Source organism: Syngnathus scovelli, unplaced genomic scaffold, assembly GCF_024217435.2.
Source record: "Syngnathus scovelli strain Florida unplaced genomic scaffold, RoL_Ssco_1.2 HiC_scaffold_24, whole genome shotgun sequence".
Taxonomy (NCBI): Eukaryota; Metazoa; Chordata; class Actinopteri; order Syngnathiformes; family Syngnathidae; genus Syngnathus; species Syngnathus scovelli.
In genome coordinates, this window is record NW_026061333.1 from 1659803 (window position 1) to 1678377 (window position 18575).

Sequence of the window (18575 nt, forward strand, 5' to 3'; positions counted from 1 at the left end):
GTTCTGTCCTAGGACTTTTATAGGGCACCGAGCCCTCGGCCGCTCATTCCTTTTATATAAAAAAACAAACTCACCCTCTGGTTCTCTTCACCTCTGCACCTCGGACTGCCTTCAACCCTTAGATCCCAGCTGACGAGCAGACAGCCAGCCTTTGAAAAGGATTTAGGACCCCACCTAGGAAGGTCCTGCCGCGCGCAGTCTTTCTGGATCTCTGCTGCCGTCCGCTGGAATCCTCAGGTGTGTTGGCATCCGGCTCGAAGGACCAATTAAAATGTTGGGTCTAAATACGATTAGACATTAAATCACTCACTGGAATGAAGAGGAGAAGACAACCAGAACAGGTTACTCGCGAGGAGAACGATAGAGCAAGCAATCTCAGTTACAACCTCCATCAGTTCTGAGTCTTTACTCCACGTGCCCCTCTTTTTAATGTTATGGTTGCCCTGGTTACAGAGGCGTTGCTACACTAAAGGGAGGGGGGATTGTGTCTGTAGCAACGCTGATTAGCAAAAGAATGTAGTGTGGTGTGAATTAGCACTTCGCTGTTGGCTCTTGACCCCCCGCAGAGGCCGTCCGCAGCTGTCTTCCTTCACAATTGGCTGACCTGTCCTCGAGGTCAACAAATGTCCTGACGCACGTTGATTGCCGCTTTGCTGTGGAACAAATGCAACTAGACCTTTGCTAACTTTATCTACTTGGTAATTAACACACAATAGTAATAAGTAACTTGTCCTAAACATTTCAACACACATTAAGCAAACGTGAGGTAACCGGTATGCAGTTCCTTAAACAAACATTGAGTAAATATGGGATAACTTTAATGCAACTACTTCTAACTGTATGTATCCCTTAACAAAGAAAAACAGGTCTGATAAACTACAATCTATGAACCAAACCTATCTCTAAATAGAAGGAATGAAGTTCCTGTGAATCAAACAAAGAACATTTCACCTATGCAAATAAGCCCTGCTCATTGTTAGTGAAGGACTCTTACGGGAACCAAAACACACAGACAACATAAGGACAGGAAAGGTACAAATGGCTGACAGGGATCAAAAGACATCCCTATCACATAAAAGGAACAAAGAGATAAAAGGAAAAGATAAACTCGTAAAGGCGAGGCCTCCAGGTCTGGCAGGCCAAAGCTTCACTTAAAATTATTCCAACACTGGCAAAATTGGATTTGCTGAAATTGTATTTTGCCAAATCTTGACTTGAGACCTGATAGGAAGTATTAAACGTTTAGTTAAATGAAAGCAATTTAAATTATGACTTTGTATAAATACTAGATATTAACAGAACATCTACTGCGCAAAATGGGCAGAGTTTACTTGTTTGAGAAGGAGTGGCTTATTTAAGACTAAGATTTATTTAATCTGTTTCCAAATTTCACCACATGATGGTGCCCATTTTGACTTCTTAGGACATATTAAACACTTAGCTTGTTATTATATTCAAGGTAATCAGATTTGTTTATTATTCTAATGGTCTTTTCAAAACTATTCTGGATTACTACTTTGGATCTATTCTACATTACTTGGCAACAACATACTCTGTAATAGATTAGGCAGTATAATCACATATGTTAATTTGAGAGTGCCCACACTCAATCTACAGTGGAAAACTTACAGCCAACAAACACCGTGGAACCTAAAGGAATGAAATTAAACATTAACATTTCGCCTCGACCAATATTCACACGTACAACGCAACGCGGCTACATTTCTGCTAGTGCTATTACAGCGAATGCTAGCGACATCGACAACTTTAGTCAAACTACACAAATGTAAATCTCCTTAAACACAATGAGTGTTTGTTAGAGATTTGCTCACTCCAACTTATTTCGCAAGAACCACACGAGAGACAAGCAAGTTCTTTTAGACACCAGCAGGTGGAGAGTTCACACGTTGAAGGAGTGAAGTCTGAAACTCTCCCAACTGCAAGGACATATTTATTAAGAGAAAGCGTGGGGGCATGAGTGGACTGAATAGGAAGGCCTTGTGCTCTAGTCAAAACATATCAGGGGGTGTTTTACGACCTTGTGTAGAATGGGACAAGTTATCTTATTCATTACCGGTTGCATTCCAACATAATTATACGATAAGGATACTCTGTAAAACCCTAACAGTGTTACTTACCGTGTACGCTCTGGACGGTCCAGTTGCAAGCAGAAAATAAAAATATTTCTCTTCTTAGTCGTCGTGTTACCATCCGCTGTGTGTTTGTCAATGTCGCCATTTTCCTACTTCCTGTTGCGAGCCACGCCCACGGATTTAAATTTTGGTGGAAGTTCCGCCCATTGGCGTCGTTTTCGCGTATAGCAAATCCGATTGGTTGGGAAGGGGGCGCGGTTATGCAGCCGAGGGGTCCTGTGATCAGTGGGAGGAAAAGTGTGCACGGTCTCGTCGATTTGAAATGCTGCCTTCCGATTAGCGTTGTCAGGCCAAGTTCAGCTGCGCTCTGATTGGTCAGACTGAATTTGGGCTGAGGTAGGAGGCGGGCAAAGTGGCACTTAGGTTTTAGTTTTTGAAGGCACCTTTCACTCTTGAGGTGAGCGTGTGTTGCTCTTCTGTCACTGCCATAGTCACGAGTCTTTGGTCGAGTGGTAACGTTAGTACCTCTGGTACGAAGGAACAAGTGTTCGAGACCTGCCCTTGGGCTGTACTGTGTCAATTTTCTCTCACTTCTGCATAAAGTTTGTAACTGTTCCCCCCCCCCCCCTGTAATTTGGCCTAGGAATGAGGGAACCTGTTCAAATTTGCCACACTACCTGAGCAGACCCCAGGAAGACAGAAAAAAAAACAGTCGATGTCCAGGATTCACCATTCTCAAAATAAGGGGGGGGGGGACATATCCTCACGGCGGCCCCGTGAGGATATGTTCCCCCCCTGTAATTTGGCCTAGGAATGAGGGAACCTGTTCAAATTTGCCACACTACTTGAGCAGACCCCCAGGAAGACAGAAAAAAAGCCAGTCGATGTCCAGGATTCACCATTCTCAAAATAAGGGGGGGGAACATATCCTCACGGGGCCGCCATGAGGATATGTTCCCCCCCCCCCCCCCTGTAATTTGGCCTAGGAATGAGGGAACCTGTTCAAATTTGCCACACTACCTGAACAGACCCCCAGGAAGACAGAAAAAAAGCCAGTCGATGTCCAGGACTCACCGTTCTCAAAATGGGAGGGGGGCACAAATATTCACGGCTTGACATTTTTTATAGCGTTCCTGTTACAATTTTTATCCCACCACCTTTCACTTTGCTTGGGACAAAAGGAGCCTTCAGAACTGAAATTTCTTCTCAATTATTCATTCAAATCAATTCACTCAAATCATTCTCGTTATGAAAGATTTGATTACAAAATGTGTGTGGCTTTTTCTTAAATGAACACATTTGACATTGCTATAGTGTCACCTTTTAATTATATTGTGCTGTCATTTTAAAGCAAGTTAATGAATGCAACAATATTAATTTGCTTTGAAAATACCTGAGTAATAAAATGGATGGTGTTGGATTTTGTCCACAATTTAGGGAGCGCGTTATCTGCGCCTCACGGCATAAGCCTTTGCCAATCACCTGTTATCCAATTTACTCACTGCGTGCTCGTTTGATTTCTTCAGATTTAGGAAAATGCAAAGACACTGAAGCAGAAATTAGACTTACACAGATTGGTTGAGTTCAATCACAATTCTTGTTCAAAAAGCTCTGTTTTCAGGAAAGTACAATACAGCGCTGGGCCCTTCAAGAGCGGAAAGTCTCCATTCAGAAAAGGCAAAGTCCAAGGTTCTTAGATCAGTTTTATATTCAGTAGCACATTGTGGGCCGGGATTGATGGGCGATGAGTCTTCGGGGTGGGGCAAGTTCGAAGGAGAGTCTGCTTCCATGGGAGTGGTGCTGGTTATGGGCGATTCGGTGTGTAGGTAGGGGGCTGTTGGTGTGTGTGTGTGGAGGGGGGCTGTTGTCTTCTCTCCCGTCTTTCGGCCTTGGCGATCATCTTTGGCCGAGTCTTTGGGTGGCTCCTTCTGGCACCTTCTGGTTTTATCTCCACGTGACCTTCCTGTGAACATTCTTCTCCAATCTTGGACATACACTGTCGTACCTCATTCAACCGTATCTTTTCTTTGTTAGGCAAACTATTTCCCTCTGTGCAGAGAGCGTTCAGTAGTAATCAAAAACTGGCGTCTAGCATTAGTCAAAACATAAGATACAATCAAGTACTGAACGGTCAAGACGACTCTGGCCGTGTCCATGATTCAGAGAAAAAACATCAGGCATGCATTCCACAGTTCCTTAAGGGTCATTAAGCTATTTAGGCAATATATCAAAAGTCATTTGTTATTTCAAAGTCCTCAGAAATATATCAGATCATAAAGTTATAAAAACCTTTCTCATCACCACTTATCAAAAATGTCTAGTTATGTCTTCTTTATTGATTTGGTGAGTAGGTATAATTATATGCTTAAAATGGTTCTTTTATTTATTTAATATGTGAATATACTTGTCTGCTTATGTACTTTATTCAATGAGGTTTGAGGATATCTGTTTTTGTAGCGAGGCAGGACTTTTTGTATTTCGACCTCATTCCTTCACTCCCTCTGTTGACCTCAGTTTTACTGAGGTCACCAAAATCGTTGATGCCACCAGGGTCCCTCTGATGGCACACCACGTCCCTCTGTGGAGCCGCTACAAGTCCCTCTGTGGGGCCGCCAATGAGTGAGAAAAATAAATATAGATAAAATTCATACCCAGACATTTGTAAAAGATGGAGAGTGGAAAGGCAATTAGCCTAGATGACATCCCAGTGACAGCATGGAACTATCAAGGAGAGATGGCAGGGGAGATTCTTAAAAAGCGAGAAGTTCCCCGGAAAGGTGTTGACTTCTATTTCTTATTTCAGACCACGGCGATGCGCAGAACTGTAGTAGCTACAGTGTTAAGGATCGGACAGTACAGCCAAGTGCGTGACGACGGACTTTATTGGAAGGGGATGATGGGAACAGCCGGCGCTGGAGCGGCGATCGGGCTGGAGAGGACAAACGGTTCTGCGGGGGTTTCGAATAGTCACGCGAGTCAAGTTTCTCCGGGACTGATGAGCGAAGCAGCATCAAGAGACAGACTGGCATTCGGTTCTGCGCTTGCGGCGCTGATATAGCGCTGTCCATGAACCCGTGGCAGGTGACGGTGATTCCACTGACAGGGGGGGCGTGGTCCCGTCGCAGGTGGCACCAGCACGTGACAGAACCCCCCCCCCCACAAGGGACGGCTCCCGACGTCCCCAGGAACCGAAAACAACAAAACAACAACAAAAAAAAACAAAAAATCAAAAGGAAGGCAATACCCCGGGCAGCCAGGTGGATTGGTCAGCACACCGCTGAAACGTCCGACACCTCGCCAGACGCAGGCTCGACGGGCGCGGGGGCAGAAGACCCCGGTACCGGTGGGCAAGACCTCCCCGGACCCTCACCCCTGGTCCCCTCGTCCCTCCTCGGGCGCCCGCGCCAAGGACCCGGTTGGTCCGGATGACAGCGATGGAACTCCGTGATGAGCGAACGGTTGAGTATCCAGCGGCTCGGAACCCAGGAGCGGTGCGCGTCGTCATAACCCTCCCAGTCCACGAGATATTGTAGGCCCCGACCACGCCGCCGCGATCGGAGCAGGGAGCGGACAGCGTAAGCCGGGCCTCCATCGACGAGCTGGGGCGGCGGCGGCGGAACGGGCGCCGGTGCCAACGCGCTCTCATGTATGGGCCGCACACGGGACACGTGGAACGTGGGATGAACCTTCATGGAGTCTGGAAGGAGCAGACGGACTGCGGCCGGGCCAATCACCTTCTGGATAGTTTTGGAATAATTTTAAGTAAAGCTTTGGCCTGCCAGAGCTGGAGGCCTCGCCTTTACGAGTTTATCTTTTCCTTTTATCTAGGTTCTTCCTTTTATGTGATAGGGATGTCTTTTGATCCCTGTCAGCCATTTGTATCCTTCCTGTCCTTATGTTGTCTGTGTGTTTTGGTTCCCGTAAGAGTCCTTCACTAACAATGAGCGGGGCTTAATTGCATAGGTGACATGTTCTTTGTTTGATTCACAGGAACTTCATTCCTTTTATATAGATGTAGGTTTGATTCATAGTTTTTCATATCTGTTTTTCTTTGTTAAGGGATACATACAGTTAGAAATAGTTGCATAAAAGTTATCCCATATTTACTCAATGTTTGTTTAAGGAACTGCATACCGGTTACCTCACGTTTGCTTAATGTGTGTTGAAATGTTTAGGACAAGTTACTTATTACTATTGTGTGTTAATTACCAAGTAGATAAAGTTAGCAAAGGTCTAGTTGCATTTGTTCCACAGCAAAGCGGCAATCAACGTGCGTCAGGGTATTTGTTGACCTCGAGGACAAGTCAGCCAACTGTGAAGGAAGACAGCTGCGGACGGCCTCTGCGGGGGGTCAAGAGCCAACAGCGAAGTGCTAATTCACACCACACTACATTCTTTTTCTAATCAGCGTTGCTACAGACACAATCCCCCCTCCCTTTAGTGTAGCAACGCCTCTGTAACCAGGGCAACCATAACATTAAAAAGAGGGGCACGTGGAGTAAAGACTCAGAACTGGTGGAGGTTGTAACTGAGATTGCTTGCTCTATCGTTCTCCTCGCGAGTAAACCTGTTCTGGTTGTCTTCTCCTCTTCATTCCAGCGAGTGATTTAATGTCTAATCGTATTTAGACCCAACATTTAAACGGTCCAACAAAGCGGGGCGCCAGTTTGCGGGATCCCGCTCGCAGCGGCAAATCCCGCGTCGAGAGCCACACACGCTGCCCCACTCTGTACTCCGGAGCCGGCGTCCGGTGCTTGTTCGCCTGGCGGGCGTAGCCTGAAACAGAGCGGAGAAGAGTGACCCGGCCCCTCGCCCAGGCACGATGACAACGGCGGACACAAGCCCGGGCCGACGGGCACGCCGCACCACGCTCCTGGTGGGCGAACAAGGGTGGCTGGTACCCGAAGACGCAGTGGAAAGGCGAAAGTCCCGTGGCCGAGCTGGGAAGGGAATTGTGAGCATACTCTACCCAGGGAAGCTGTTGAACCCACCCGCGCTGGTCCCCGGCGGCCATGCATCGGAGAGCCCTGCCCAGTTCCTGGTTCAGGCGCTCCGCTTGACCGTTGGACTGAGGGTGAAACCCCGAGGAGAGGCTGACCGTGGCGCCGAGGAGTCGGCAGAACTCCATCCAGAAGGTGGACGCGAATTGAGGTCCTCGGTCTGACACGATGTCTTGTGGAAGACCGTGGTGACAAAACACCTCCCGCACCATGATGGACGCCGTCTGCTTCGCAGATGGGAGCTTAGGCAGAGGGATGAAATGCGTCATCTTGCTAAAACGGTCTACCACCGTGAGGACCACCGTGGTTCCCTCTGAGGGGGGGAGGCCTGTGACAAAGTCAATTGAAAGGTGAGCCCAGGGACGCTGGGGAACCGGCAAGGGTTGAAGCAGCCCGGCCGGAGGACGAGTAGACGTCTTGTAGCGGTTACAGATTGAGCAGGCTCTGACGTAATCGCTGGTGTCCACTTGCCAGGTGGGCCACCAGAAACGCTGTGCCACCACGTACCTCGTGCGTGCAGCGCCGGGATGACAGGCCAGGCGTGAGTCGTGCGCCCATTGCAGCACGGCCGATCGCAGGCCTTCAGGGACGAACAGGCGACCCTCCGGGCAGTTGCTGGGGCCGGGTTGATCGCGTGATGCGGCTTCCACTTGGCGTTCAATCTCCCATGTGAGAGCCGCCACCCGAACCGAGCTCGGGAGGATAGTGGGAGGCGGACCCTGTCCCTCCTCCCCACCAGGAAACAAACGTGACAGGGCGTCCGCCTTCGCGTTACGGGAACCCGGTCTGTAGGAAAGAGAGAACTCAAACCGGTCAAAGAACAGAGCCCACCGTGCTTGTCTCGCGTTCAGTCTCTTGGCCGATCTCAGATACTCCAAGTTGCGGTGGTCGGTCCAGACAATGAACGGAGTGGTGGCGCCCTCCAGCCAATGTCGCCACTCCTCCAAAGCCAACTTGACGGCGAGGAGCTCCCGATTACCGATGTCATAGTTCCTTTCTGAGGCTGACAAACGGCGAGAAAAGAAGGCGCACGGATGAAGACGATCGTCTTGGCGGCTACGTTGAGACAACACCGCCCCGACACCCACGTCCGAGGCGTCCACTTCGACCACGAACTGTCTGTCGGGATCGGGAACTCTGAGGATGGGAGCGGATGTGAACCTCCTCTTAAGCTCCTGAAATGCCTGTTCCGCCCGTTCTGTCCATTTGTATGGGGAGGCGGGGCTGGTAAGGGCGGTGAGTGGCGCGGCCACCGTGCTGTATCCACGGATAAAACGTCGATAAAAGTTTGCGAAACCTAAGAATTGTTGCAGCCGCTTGCGTGTCTTGGGAACAGGCCATGACGTGACCGCCTCCACCTTCCCAGGGTCCATTTCGATGGATCCCTCACGCACCACGTAGCCGAGGAATTTGACAGAGGAGGCGTGGAACTCGCACTTCTCTGCCTTCACGTAGAGCGAATTCTCTAGGAGGCGTCGCAGCACCGCCCGAACATGCTTGATGTGCTCAGGAAGCGAGCGGGAGAAGATGAGGATGTCGTCCAAATAAACGAACACAAATTTGTCCAGCATGTCTCGTAACACGTCGTTTATCAGGGACTGGAAAACTGCTGGGGCGTTGGTGAGCCCAAACGGAACCACCAAGTACTCGTAGTGTCCGCTCGGGGTGTTGAAAGCCGTCTTCCACTCGTCTCCCTCCCGGATGCGGATCAGGTGGTAGGCGTTGCGAAGATCCAGCTTTGTGAAGATGGTGGCACCCTGAAGGCTCTCAAAGGCGGAAGAAAGAAGAGGCAGAGGGTATCGGTTCTTTACAGTGATCTCGTTTATTCCCCGGTAGTCGATACACGGGCGGAGCGTGCCCTCCTTCTTCTTCACGAAGAAAAACCCCGCTCCCGCAGGTGAAGAGGACGGCCGTATGATACCGGCTGCCAGGGACTCCCGGATGTATTCCTCCATAGCCCGGCGCTCAGGAGCGGACAGGGAGTAGACGCGTCCCTTGGGAGGGAAGGTGCCGGGCAACAGGTCGATGGCGCAATCGTAGGACCGGTGTGGAGGAAGAGAAGCGGCCCTGGCTTTACTAAAAACCTCCTTGAGTTCGTGATAAACTGCTGGGACATTGGAGATGTCGGGACTGTACCTGGGCGGGGCTCTGCCGAGTGGGCTGGTGGCCGCCTTCAGGCACACTCGATGGCAGCGGTCGCTCACTGCCGTACCACCCCCAGCCCCCAGTCCAGCACCGGGTTGTGCTGCCGCAACCAAGGGTGCCCCAGGATGAGCTGCTGTCCTGGGAGGGAAAGAAGAAAAAGCTGGATGGTCTCGTGGTGATTGCCGGAGAGCATTACCTTAACCGGTTCCGTCACGAAAGCCACCTCGCCAATCAGACGGCCATCAATGGTACGCGCGGGAATGGACGGGCTCAGCGGGAGGAAGCCGACACCCCACTGACGCGCCAGGCTAATGTCCATGATGTTCCCCTCCGCGCTGGAATCCACCAAGGCCGCCACGTTCTGGTCGCCCGCCGCAAGCTGGACACGTGCCTGTAGCGTGAGCGTGCTGGGACTGGGAGAGCCGGTGCTGGTCGAGCTCACGCGGATCCCCCCGACGCCGTGTGAGCTCCGGCCTTTTAACGGGCACCCTGCCACCCGATGGCCCCCTCCCCACAGTAAAAACACAAGCCCAGCGAGAGGCGTCGACGGTGCTCCTCCGAGGGAACCCGAGCCCCTCCCAGATCCATGGGCTCGGCGGGTGGTGTGGTTGACGGGTCCCCAGCAGACGGAGGAATGTGGCCACGCGATCGCGCCGCCGCGTCCGGATCCGCCGGTCTACTCGGGCCGCCAAGTCCATCGCGCCCTTCAGGGTTCGCAGGCGATCGTAAGACACCAGTTCGTGTTTCATATACTCGGCGAGGCCGTTTAGGAATGTGCTAACGAGCGCTGGCGCGTTCCATCCGCTGCTGCCGGCCAACGTCTGGAAGTTAAGGGCGTACTCCGCGACCGATCGGCTACCTTGACGCAGCGTCGCCAGTTCCTCGGCGGCGTCTTCGGCGGCGGATCCCAGGTCGAACAGGCAGAGCAATTCCTCTGCGAAGGCGTCGAAGGAATCGCATGCCGGGGCCATCCTTTCATACTCTGCCAAACCCCATAGCCGCGCCTCGCCCGTGAGGTGGGTTAGGACGAACCCGACCTTGGCTGATTCTGACGCAAACGTGACGGGCTGGAGGCTGAACATTATGCGACAGTTGGTCACAAACGCCCTCACGTGCTTGGGATCGCCGTTGAACTTTTCGATGTTGCCGAGGCGGGGCTCCGGGACGTCCACGAGCCTCCTGGCCTCGGCAGACGGGCGGTGCGGGGGTGCCGTGACAGCCGGGGACGCAGCCACCGACAGTCTCTGGAGGGCTTGGGCCATCTCCTGCTACTGCAGCTGTTGTTGCTGACCAACCTCGATCAGGTTCCGGATGGCTATGTGAAGCCCTTTGAGACTCTTTGTGATTTAGGGCTATACAAATAAACTTGACTTGACTTGACTTAATCCGGTCGGCTGGAGCTATTTTCGGCCACCTGGCGCGTGCGCACGGCCTCCTGGTGGTCCCGGGTGGCGTGCGTGAGTTCGCCGGCCGACGGAAGTGGAATGAGGCTCCGCGATCTCCTCCGCGGTGCTTATGAACATCCGATACGCTCGGCGGGAGCTACTTTCGGCCACTTGGCGCATGTGCACGGCCTCCCGGTTGTTCCGGGCGGCGTGTACGAGTGTGCTGGCCACTGGAAGTCAAATGAGGCTCCGCAATCTCCTCGGCGGTGCTTATAAACAGCCGGTCCGCTAGGTGGGAGCTTATTTCGGCCATTTGGTGCGTGCGCACGGCCTCCCGGTGGAGCCGGGCGGCGTGCGCGAGTGTGATGGCCGCTGGAAGTGCAATGAGGCTCCACAATCTCCTCCGCAGTGCTTATAAACAGCCGATCCACTAGGCGGAAGCTTATTTCGGCCACTTGGCGCGTGCCCACAGCCTCCGGGTTGTTCCGGGTGGCGTGCGCGAGTGTGCTGGCCACTGGAAGTGCAATGAGGCTCCACAATCTCCTCCGCAGTGCTTATAAACAGCCAATCCACTAGGCGGGAGCTTATTTCGGCCACTTGGCGCGTGCCCACGGCCTCCGGGTTGTTCCGGGTGGCGTGCGCGAGTGTGCTGGCCGCTGGAAGTGCAATGAGGCTCCGCAATCTCCTCCACAGTGCTTATAAACAGCCGATCCGCTGGGCGGGAGCTTATTTCGGCCACTTGGCGCGTGCGCACGGCCTCCCGGTGGAACCGGGAAGCGTGCGCGAGTGTGCTGGCCGCTGATAGTGCAATGAGGCTCCGCGATCTCCTCCGCGGTGCTTATAAACAGCCGATCCACTAGGCGGGAGCTTATTTCGGCCACTTGGCGCGTGCCCACTGCCTCCGGGTTGTTCCGGGCGGCGTGCGCGAGTGTGCTGGGCGCTGGAAGTGCAATGAGGCTCTGCGATCTCCTCCGCGGTGCTTATAAACAGCCGATCCGCTAGGCGGGACCTTATTTCGGCCACTTGGCGCGTGCGCACGGCCTCCCGGTTGTTCCGGGCGGCGTGCGCGAGTGTGCTGGCCGCTGAAAGTGGGATGAGGCTCCGCGATCTCCTCGGCGGTGCTTATAAACATCCGATACGCTCGGCGGGAGCTATTTTCGGCCACTTGGCGCATGTGCACGGCCTCCCGGTTGTTCCGGGCGGCGTGCGCGAGTGTGCTGGCCGCTGGAAGTCAAATGAGGCTCCGCGATCTCCTCCGCGGTGCTTATAAACAGCCGATCCGCTAGGCGGGAGCTTATTTCGGCCACATGGCGTATGCGCACGGCCTCCCGGTTGTTCCGGGCGGCGTGCGCGAGTGTGCTGGCCGCTGGAAGTGCAATGAGGCTCTGCGATCTCCTCCGCGTTGCTTATAAACAGCCGATCCGCTAGGCGGGAGCTTATTTCGGCCATTTGGCGCGTGCGCACGGCCTCCTGGTAGAGTCGGGCGGTGTGCGCGAGTGTGCTGGCCGCTGGAAGTGCAATGAGGCTCCGTGATCTCCTCCGCGGTGCTTATAAACAGCCGATCCGCTCGGCATGGAGCTATTTCGGCCACTTGACGCGTGCGCACGGCCTCCCGGTTGTTCCGCGCGGCGTGCGCGAGTGTGCTCGCCGCTGGAAGTCAAATGAGGCTCCGCGATCTCATCGGCGGCGCTTATAAACAGCCGATCCGCTAGGCGGGAGCATATTACGGCCATCTTGGCGCGTGCGCACGGCCTCCCGGTGGAGTCGGGCGGCGTGCGCGAGTGTGCTGGCCGCTGGAAGTGCAATGACGCTCCGCGATCTCCTCCGGGGTGCTTATAAACAGCCGATCCGGTAGGCGGGAGCTTATTTCGGGCACTTGGCGCATGCGCACGGCCTCCCAGTTGTTCCGGGTGGAGTGCGCAAGTGTGCTGGCCGCTGTAAGTCGAATGAGGCTCTGCGATCTCATCCGCGGTGCTTGTAAACAGCCAATCCGCGCGGCTTGGAGCTATTTCCGGCCAGCCGGCGCGTGCGCACGGCCTCCCGGTGGTCCCGCTCGCTTCCACTAACCGTTAAAAGACTTCAAGTGAGCCTACCTTAAGAGAGTTAGAGTTACTCCCGCCGTTTGCCCGCACAAAGTGTCATCGGACGCGGAGCAATGCAAGTGTGCGCTAAGTGCGAGAGGTGGTTTAGTTTCTCGCCGTGTCCGCCAGAGGGAGGTATTTCCCCGCTCCAACGGCTTCCAGACGTCTCCCCGAGCGCTTGGAAGTCCGTGCGGGGGGAGAAGCGGGCCGTGCAAGGTACCGAATGAAGCTGGTCAGTCACCGGCGGCGCGCGCTAGTGTGCTGGCCGCTGGAAGTGGAATGAGGCTCCGCGATCTCCTCCGCGGTGCTTAGAAACAGCCGATCCGCTCGGCATGGAGCTATTTCCGGCCACTTCGAGCGTTCGCACGGCCTCCCGGTTGTTCAGGGCGGCATGCGTGAGTTCGCCGGCCGCTGGAAGTGGAATGAGGCTCCGCGATCTCCTCCGCGGTGCTTATAAACAGCCGATCCGCTAGGCGGGAGCTTATTTCGGCCACTTGGCGCATGTGCACGGCCTCCCGGTTGTTCCGGGCGGCGTGCGCAAGTGTGCTGGCCGCTGGAAGTGCAATGAGGCTCTGCGATCTCCTCCGCGGTGCTTATAAACAGCCGATCCGCTAGGCGGGAGCTTATTTTGCGGAGCCTCATTGCACTTCCAGCGGCCAGCACACTTGTGCACGCCGCCCGGTTCCATCGGGAGGCCGTGCGCACGCGCCAAGTGGCCGAAATAAGCTCCCGCCGAGCGTATCCGATGTTTATAAGCACCGCGGAGGAGATCGCGGAGGCTCATTCCACTTCCAGCGGCCAGCACACTCGCGCACGCCGCCTGGCACCACCAGGAGTTTAACTAAGCGTTTAATACTTCCTATCAGGTCTCAAGTCAAGATTTGGCAAAATACAACTTCAGCAAATCCAATTTTGCCAGGGAACAAAAATAGATTAAATAAACTAAATAAGTCTTCTTCCCATTAAATAAATGAGAAAAGTCTGTCTTGTAACCAGGCCTCTTCAAACAAGTAAAGTCTGCCCATTTTGTGCCGTAGATGTTGTGTCTATGCCTCGTATTTATACAAAATCATAATTTAAACGACTTCATTTCTTCATTCACTTTGGAAATTTGGAATTGCAGCAAATCGAATTTTGCCAGGGAACAAAAATAGACCAATTAAACTAAATAAGTCTTCTTCCCATTAAATACATTTAAAAAGTCTCTCTTGTAACCAGTCCTTTTCAAACAAGTAAAGTCTGCCCATTTTGTGCCGTAGATTTTGTGTTTATGCCTAGTATTTATACAAAATCATAATTTAAAGGACTTCATTCCTTCATTCACTTTGATAATTTGGAATTGCAGCACATCAACTTTTGCCTGGGAAGAAAAGTAGATTAAATAAATTTAATAACTCTTACTACTTCCCATCAAATAAATTAAATATGTCTTACTTGTTCCCACGCCTTTTCAAAAAAGTAGTTTAAAACGAGGGCCCATCACTCAACCTTTAACCCTATTTATTCACCTTCTAGGCTAAGTGTTAAAGGCTAAGTGTTAAAGGCTAAGTGTTAGAGGCTAAGTGCCAGAGGCTAGTTTTTGTGGGCTGAAGTTTTAGTGGGGTTAGTGTGAATACAATCCAAAAGAATACAACAGAATACAATACAATAGATTACAATACATACAATAAATTAAATAGCTCTTACTACTTCCCATTAAATAAATTAAATATGTCTTACTTGTTCCCACTCATTTTCTAAAAAGTAGTTTAAAACGAGGGCCCTTCACTCAACCTTTGACCTCAACCCCGCACGTCACATTGTGTTATATCTGTGAATGTTGGTTGTGGCCAAATGATAGTTTTCTTTCATTCGTTTAGGTTCCACTGTATTTGTTGGCTATATGTTTTCCACTGTCAGAAGGATGAAAATACAAAGTACAACGCTTGGACGTGGGTGAAGACGTCACCGGTGAGTCCTTCCTTCCTATTTATTCACCTTCTAGGTGCTAGAGGCTAAGTTATAGAAGTTAAGTGTTAGAGGCCAAGTGTTAGAGGCAACACAATACGAACAACACAACACAATACGAACAACTCAAAACAATATGAACAACACAATATGAATACGAACAACACAACACATTACGAACAACACAAAACAATACGAACAACACAACGATACTGGACTGAAAAACACGATACCGCAGTGAACAACACAATACAGCAATGAACAACACCATGCCGCACTGAACAACACCATGCCGCACTGAACAACACCATGCCGCACTGAACAACACCATGCCGCACTGAACAACACCTTGCCGCACTGAACAACACTTTGCTGCACTGAACAACACCTTGCCGCAATGAACAACACCATGCCCCACTGAACAACACCATCCCGGACTGAACAGCACCATCCCGCACTGAACACCATCCCGCACTGAACAACACCATGCCGCACTGAACAACACCATGCCGCACTGAACAACACCATGCCGCACTGAACAACACCATGCCACACTGAACAACACCATGCCGCACTGAACAACACCATGCCGCACTGAACAACACCATGCCGCACTGAACAACACCATGCCGCACTGAACAACACCATGCCGCACTGAACAACACCATGCCGCACTGAACAACACCATGCCGCACTGAACAACACCATGCCGCACTGAACAACAGGGTGCCGCACTGAACAACACCTTGCCGCACTGAACAACACCTTGCCGCACTGAACACCTTGCCGCAATGAACAACACAATGCCGCAATGAACAACACCATGCCGCACTGAACAACACCATCCCGCACTGAACAACACCATGCCGCAATGAACAACACCATGCCGCAATGAACAACACCATGCCGCACTGAACAACACCATGCCACACTGAACAACACCATGCCACACTGAACAACACCATCCCGCACTGAACAACACCATCCCGCACTGAACAACACCATGCCGCACTGAACAACACCATGCCACACTGAACAACACGACGCCACACTGAACAACACAACGCCACACTGAACAACACGACGCCGCACTGAACAACACGACGCCGCATTGAACAACACGACGCCACACTGAACAACACCATGCCGCACTGAACAACACCATGCCGCACTGAACAACACCATGCCGCACTGAACAACACCATGCCACACTGAACAACAACATCCCGCACTGAACAACACCATGCCGCACTGAACAACACCATGCCGCACTGAACAACACCATGCCGCACTGAACAACACCATGCCGCACTGAACAACACCATGCCGCACTGAACAACACAATGCCGCACTGCACAACACCATGCAGCAATAAACAACACCATGCCGCACTGAACAACACCATGCCGCACTGAACAAATCCATGCCGCACTGAACAACACCATGCCGCACTGAATAAATCCATGCTGCACTGAACAATACAATGGCGCACTGAACAACACAATGGCGCACTGAACAACAAACACCATGCCGCACTGAACAACACCATGCCACACTGAACAACACCATGCCGCACTGAACAACACCATGCCACACTGAACAACACCATGCCGCACTGAACAACACCATGACACACTGAACAACACCACGCCACACTGAACAACACCACGCCGCACTGAACAACACGACACCGCACAGAACAACACAATACCGCACAGAACAACACAATACCGCACAGAACAACACAATATCGCACAAACAGTTTTAGATAATATTACCTTGCAGTCAAGTGACACGGACATGACGTCATTGGGCGGAACTCACGGCAAAATTATAATCCTTGGGCGTAGCTTGCAACAGGAAGTAGGAAAGCGGCAATGCTGGCAAACAAAACACAGCGGTTAGTAACACGATGACTAACAAGACAAATATTTTCGTTTTCAGCTTGCAAAATTTACCGTCTAGAGCGTACAAGGTAATTACAACTCATTGTTTTGAAAAACATGTTTTTTTTTAGCCCTGAAAAGCGAGGGAGTGTGGCGTTTGGGAGGAACGTCGAACTCGGCATATTCACATGCAGGGCACTCTTGAACCAGAAGAGAGCGCCACAAAAAACGGTCGTTGCCCCAAACGCGCACTAAAAAGGGTCAGAATAACAAGAGTCCAAACGGCCAGCCGGGGCCACCCGTCCATCCATTTCTTCAGGGGGGAAAAATCGGAGTCACCGGTGAGTACATTTTGCATTTACCACTGCTTTTCTGCTTCTGTCTTCAAGTGTGTGGCATCCTGCGACCAAAGATTCAGCCAACCCCAAAGCGGTTGACCTCAACATCCCACCACCATGCCTACCAGAGCAGGTGACGTGATGCTTTGGACATCCTTCCGTCTCATATGCCCAAAAGTACTCTTTGCCACATCTGCGGAAATACGGTGTCTTTTCAAAGGTGCAAATAAATCCAGCGTGGGCGGAACACGCACGTCTTCGGTTTTTCCCGCTTTGTTTGTGTGACAGCTGTTGTGAAAATTTTATACAAATGAAGTTGTATAGTACAGGTTTGGCCAAACCGCAACTCCCGAACCGCATGCGGCTCTTTGCTTGGATTCATGCGGCTCTTTTATGTTCATATCAACATTTGTGTGTGTGTGTGTGGGGGGGGGGGTTGTGCGTGTTGGCTTCACTTGAGTTCAATTTGGTATTTTCGTCAAAAGCGCATGTGGTGAAATTCCGCAAAGTAGGATGGGCAAACACATTCTGTTAGGGTTTTCCAGGTTATCTTGATCCTATGATTATGTTGGAATGTAACCTGTAATAATTAAACTCGCCTGTCTTGTCTTAACAAAAGTAGTACAACAAAGTGCTAAGATCTTTTGAACTGATTGACTAGCTGCAGAGGAAGCAATCAAAGTTGTTTTGTTCACACAACATCGTGAAGGACCCCCTGCTGTGCTTTGATCAGCCAGGGGCTTCGGCCATTTGTCTACTCTGACCCCCACTCTCAACCCCCACTCTGTTTTTCTCAATAAAAATGCTCCTGCACGAGGCCTGAGTCAGACCTCCATTTCGATCATCGCTGCACGCACAGCGATGAATGGACTCTCCACCTGCAGGTGTCCAAAAGGACTTACTTGTCTCCCGTGTGGTTCTTGCAAAATAAGTTGGAGTGAGCAAATCTCTAACACATTCCAGTAAACTATTAGTGTCAATTGGGCTCTCAAAATGGCAGGGAAAAGATGCACAGCAAAACGAAAATATGTAGATGAACACAGGACGTTTTTATGAGAGTGGGAAAGCTTCTATATTTTGTTGAACGTGATGCAAACCATTCTACCTGATATGTCAGACCTCAGCGCATTTCAAAGATTCAAATCTTCAGCGCCATGCACTTCAGCTCACTCCATGCTAACATTGATAAGGGGTCGAACCCACAACATCATGCTTAAGAGGTGGACATGTATAAAAGAAAAGGATCTGCAGACAAAACAAGTGAGGCAGAATATTGAGGTTTTTCTCGCGAGGAGTGCATTCAGATTTACAGCAATCTGACTACACTAAAAATCTGTTTGCACTCTTCGCTCTTTTTATTTGGAATGCCCTACCCACAATGTGAGACTTGCCCCTAATAGGTGGGGAGAAGGCGTGGGCTTTGTCTCATTAGAGAAGAAACAAGATTCTATGTGAACCAAGAAGTCACGGACAAGATGCCATGAGAAACGAATGCAAGGACAAAATGCTACGTGAAACAAGAAGTCACAGACAAGACGCCATGAGAAAAGAATGCAAGGACAAAATGCCATGTGCAGACATCAACAAAATAGATTGAGCTATCAACAACTTTCTTGGATTCCCAGAGGTGTAGAAGGTCAGGAAGCTCCAGACAGCATCGTTTGACTTGTTGACTGGTGGACGTCTGCAAGGCGAAACAG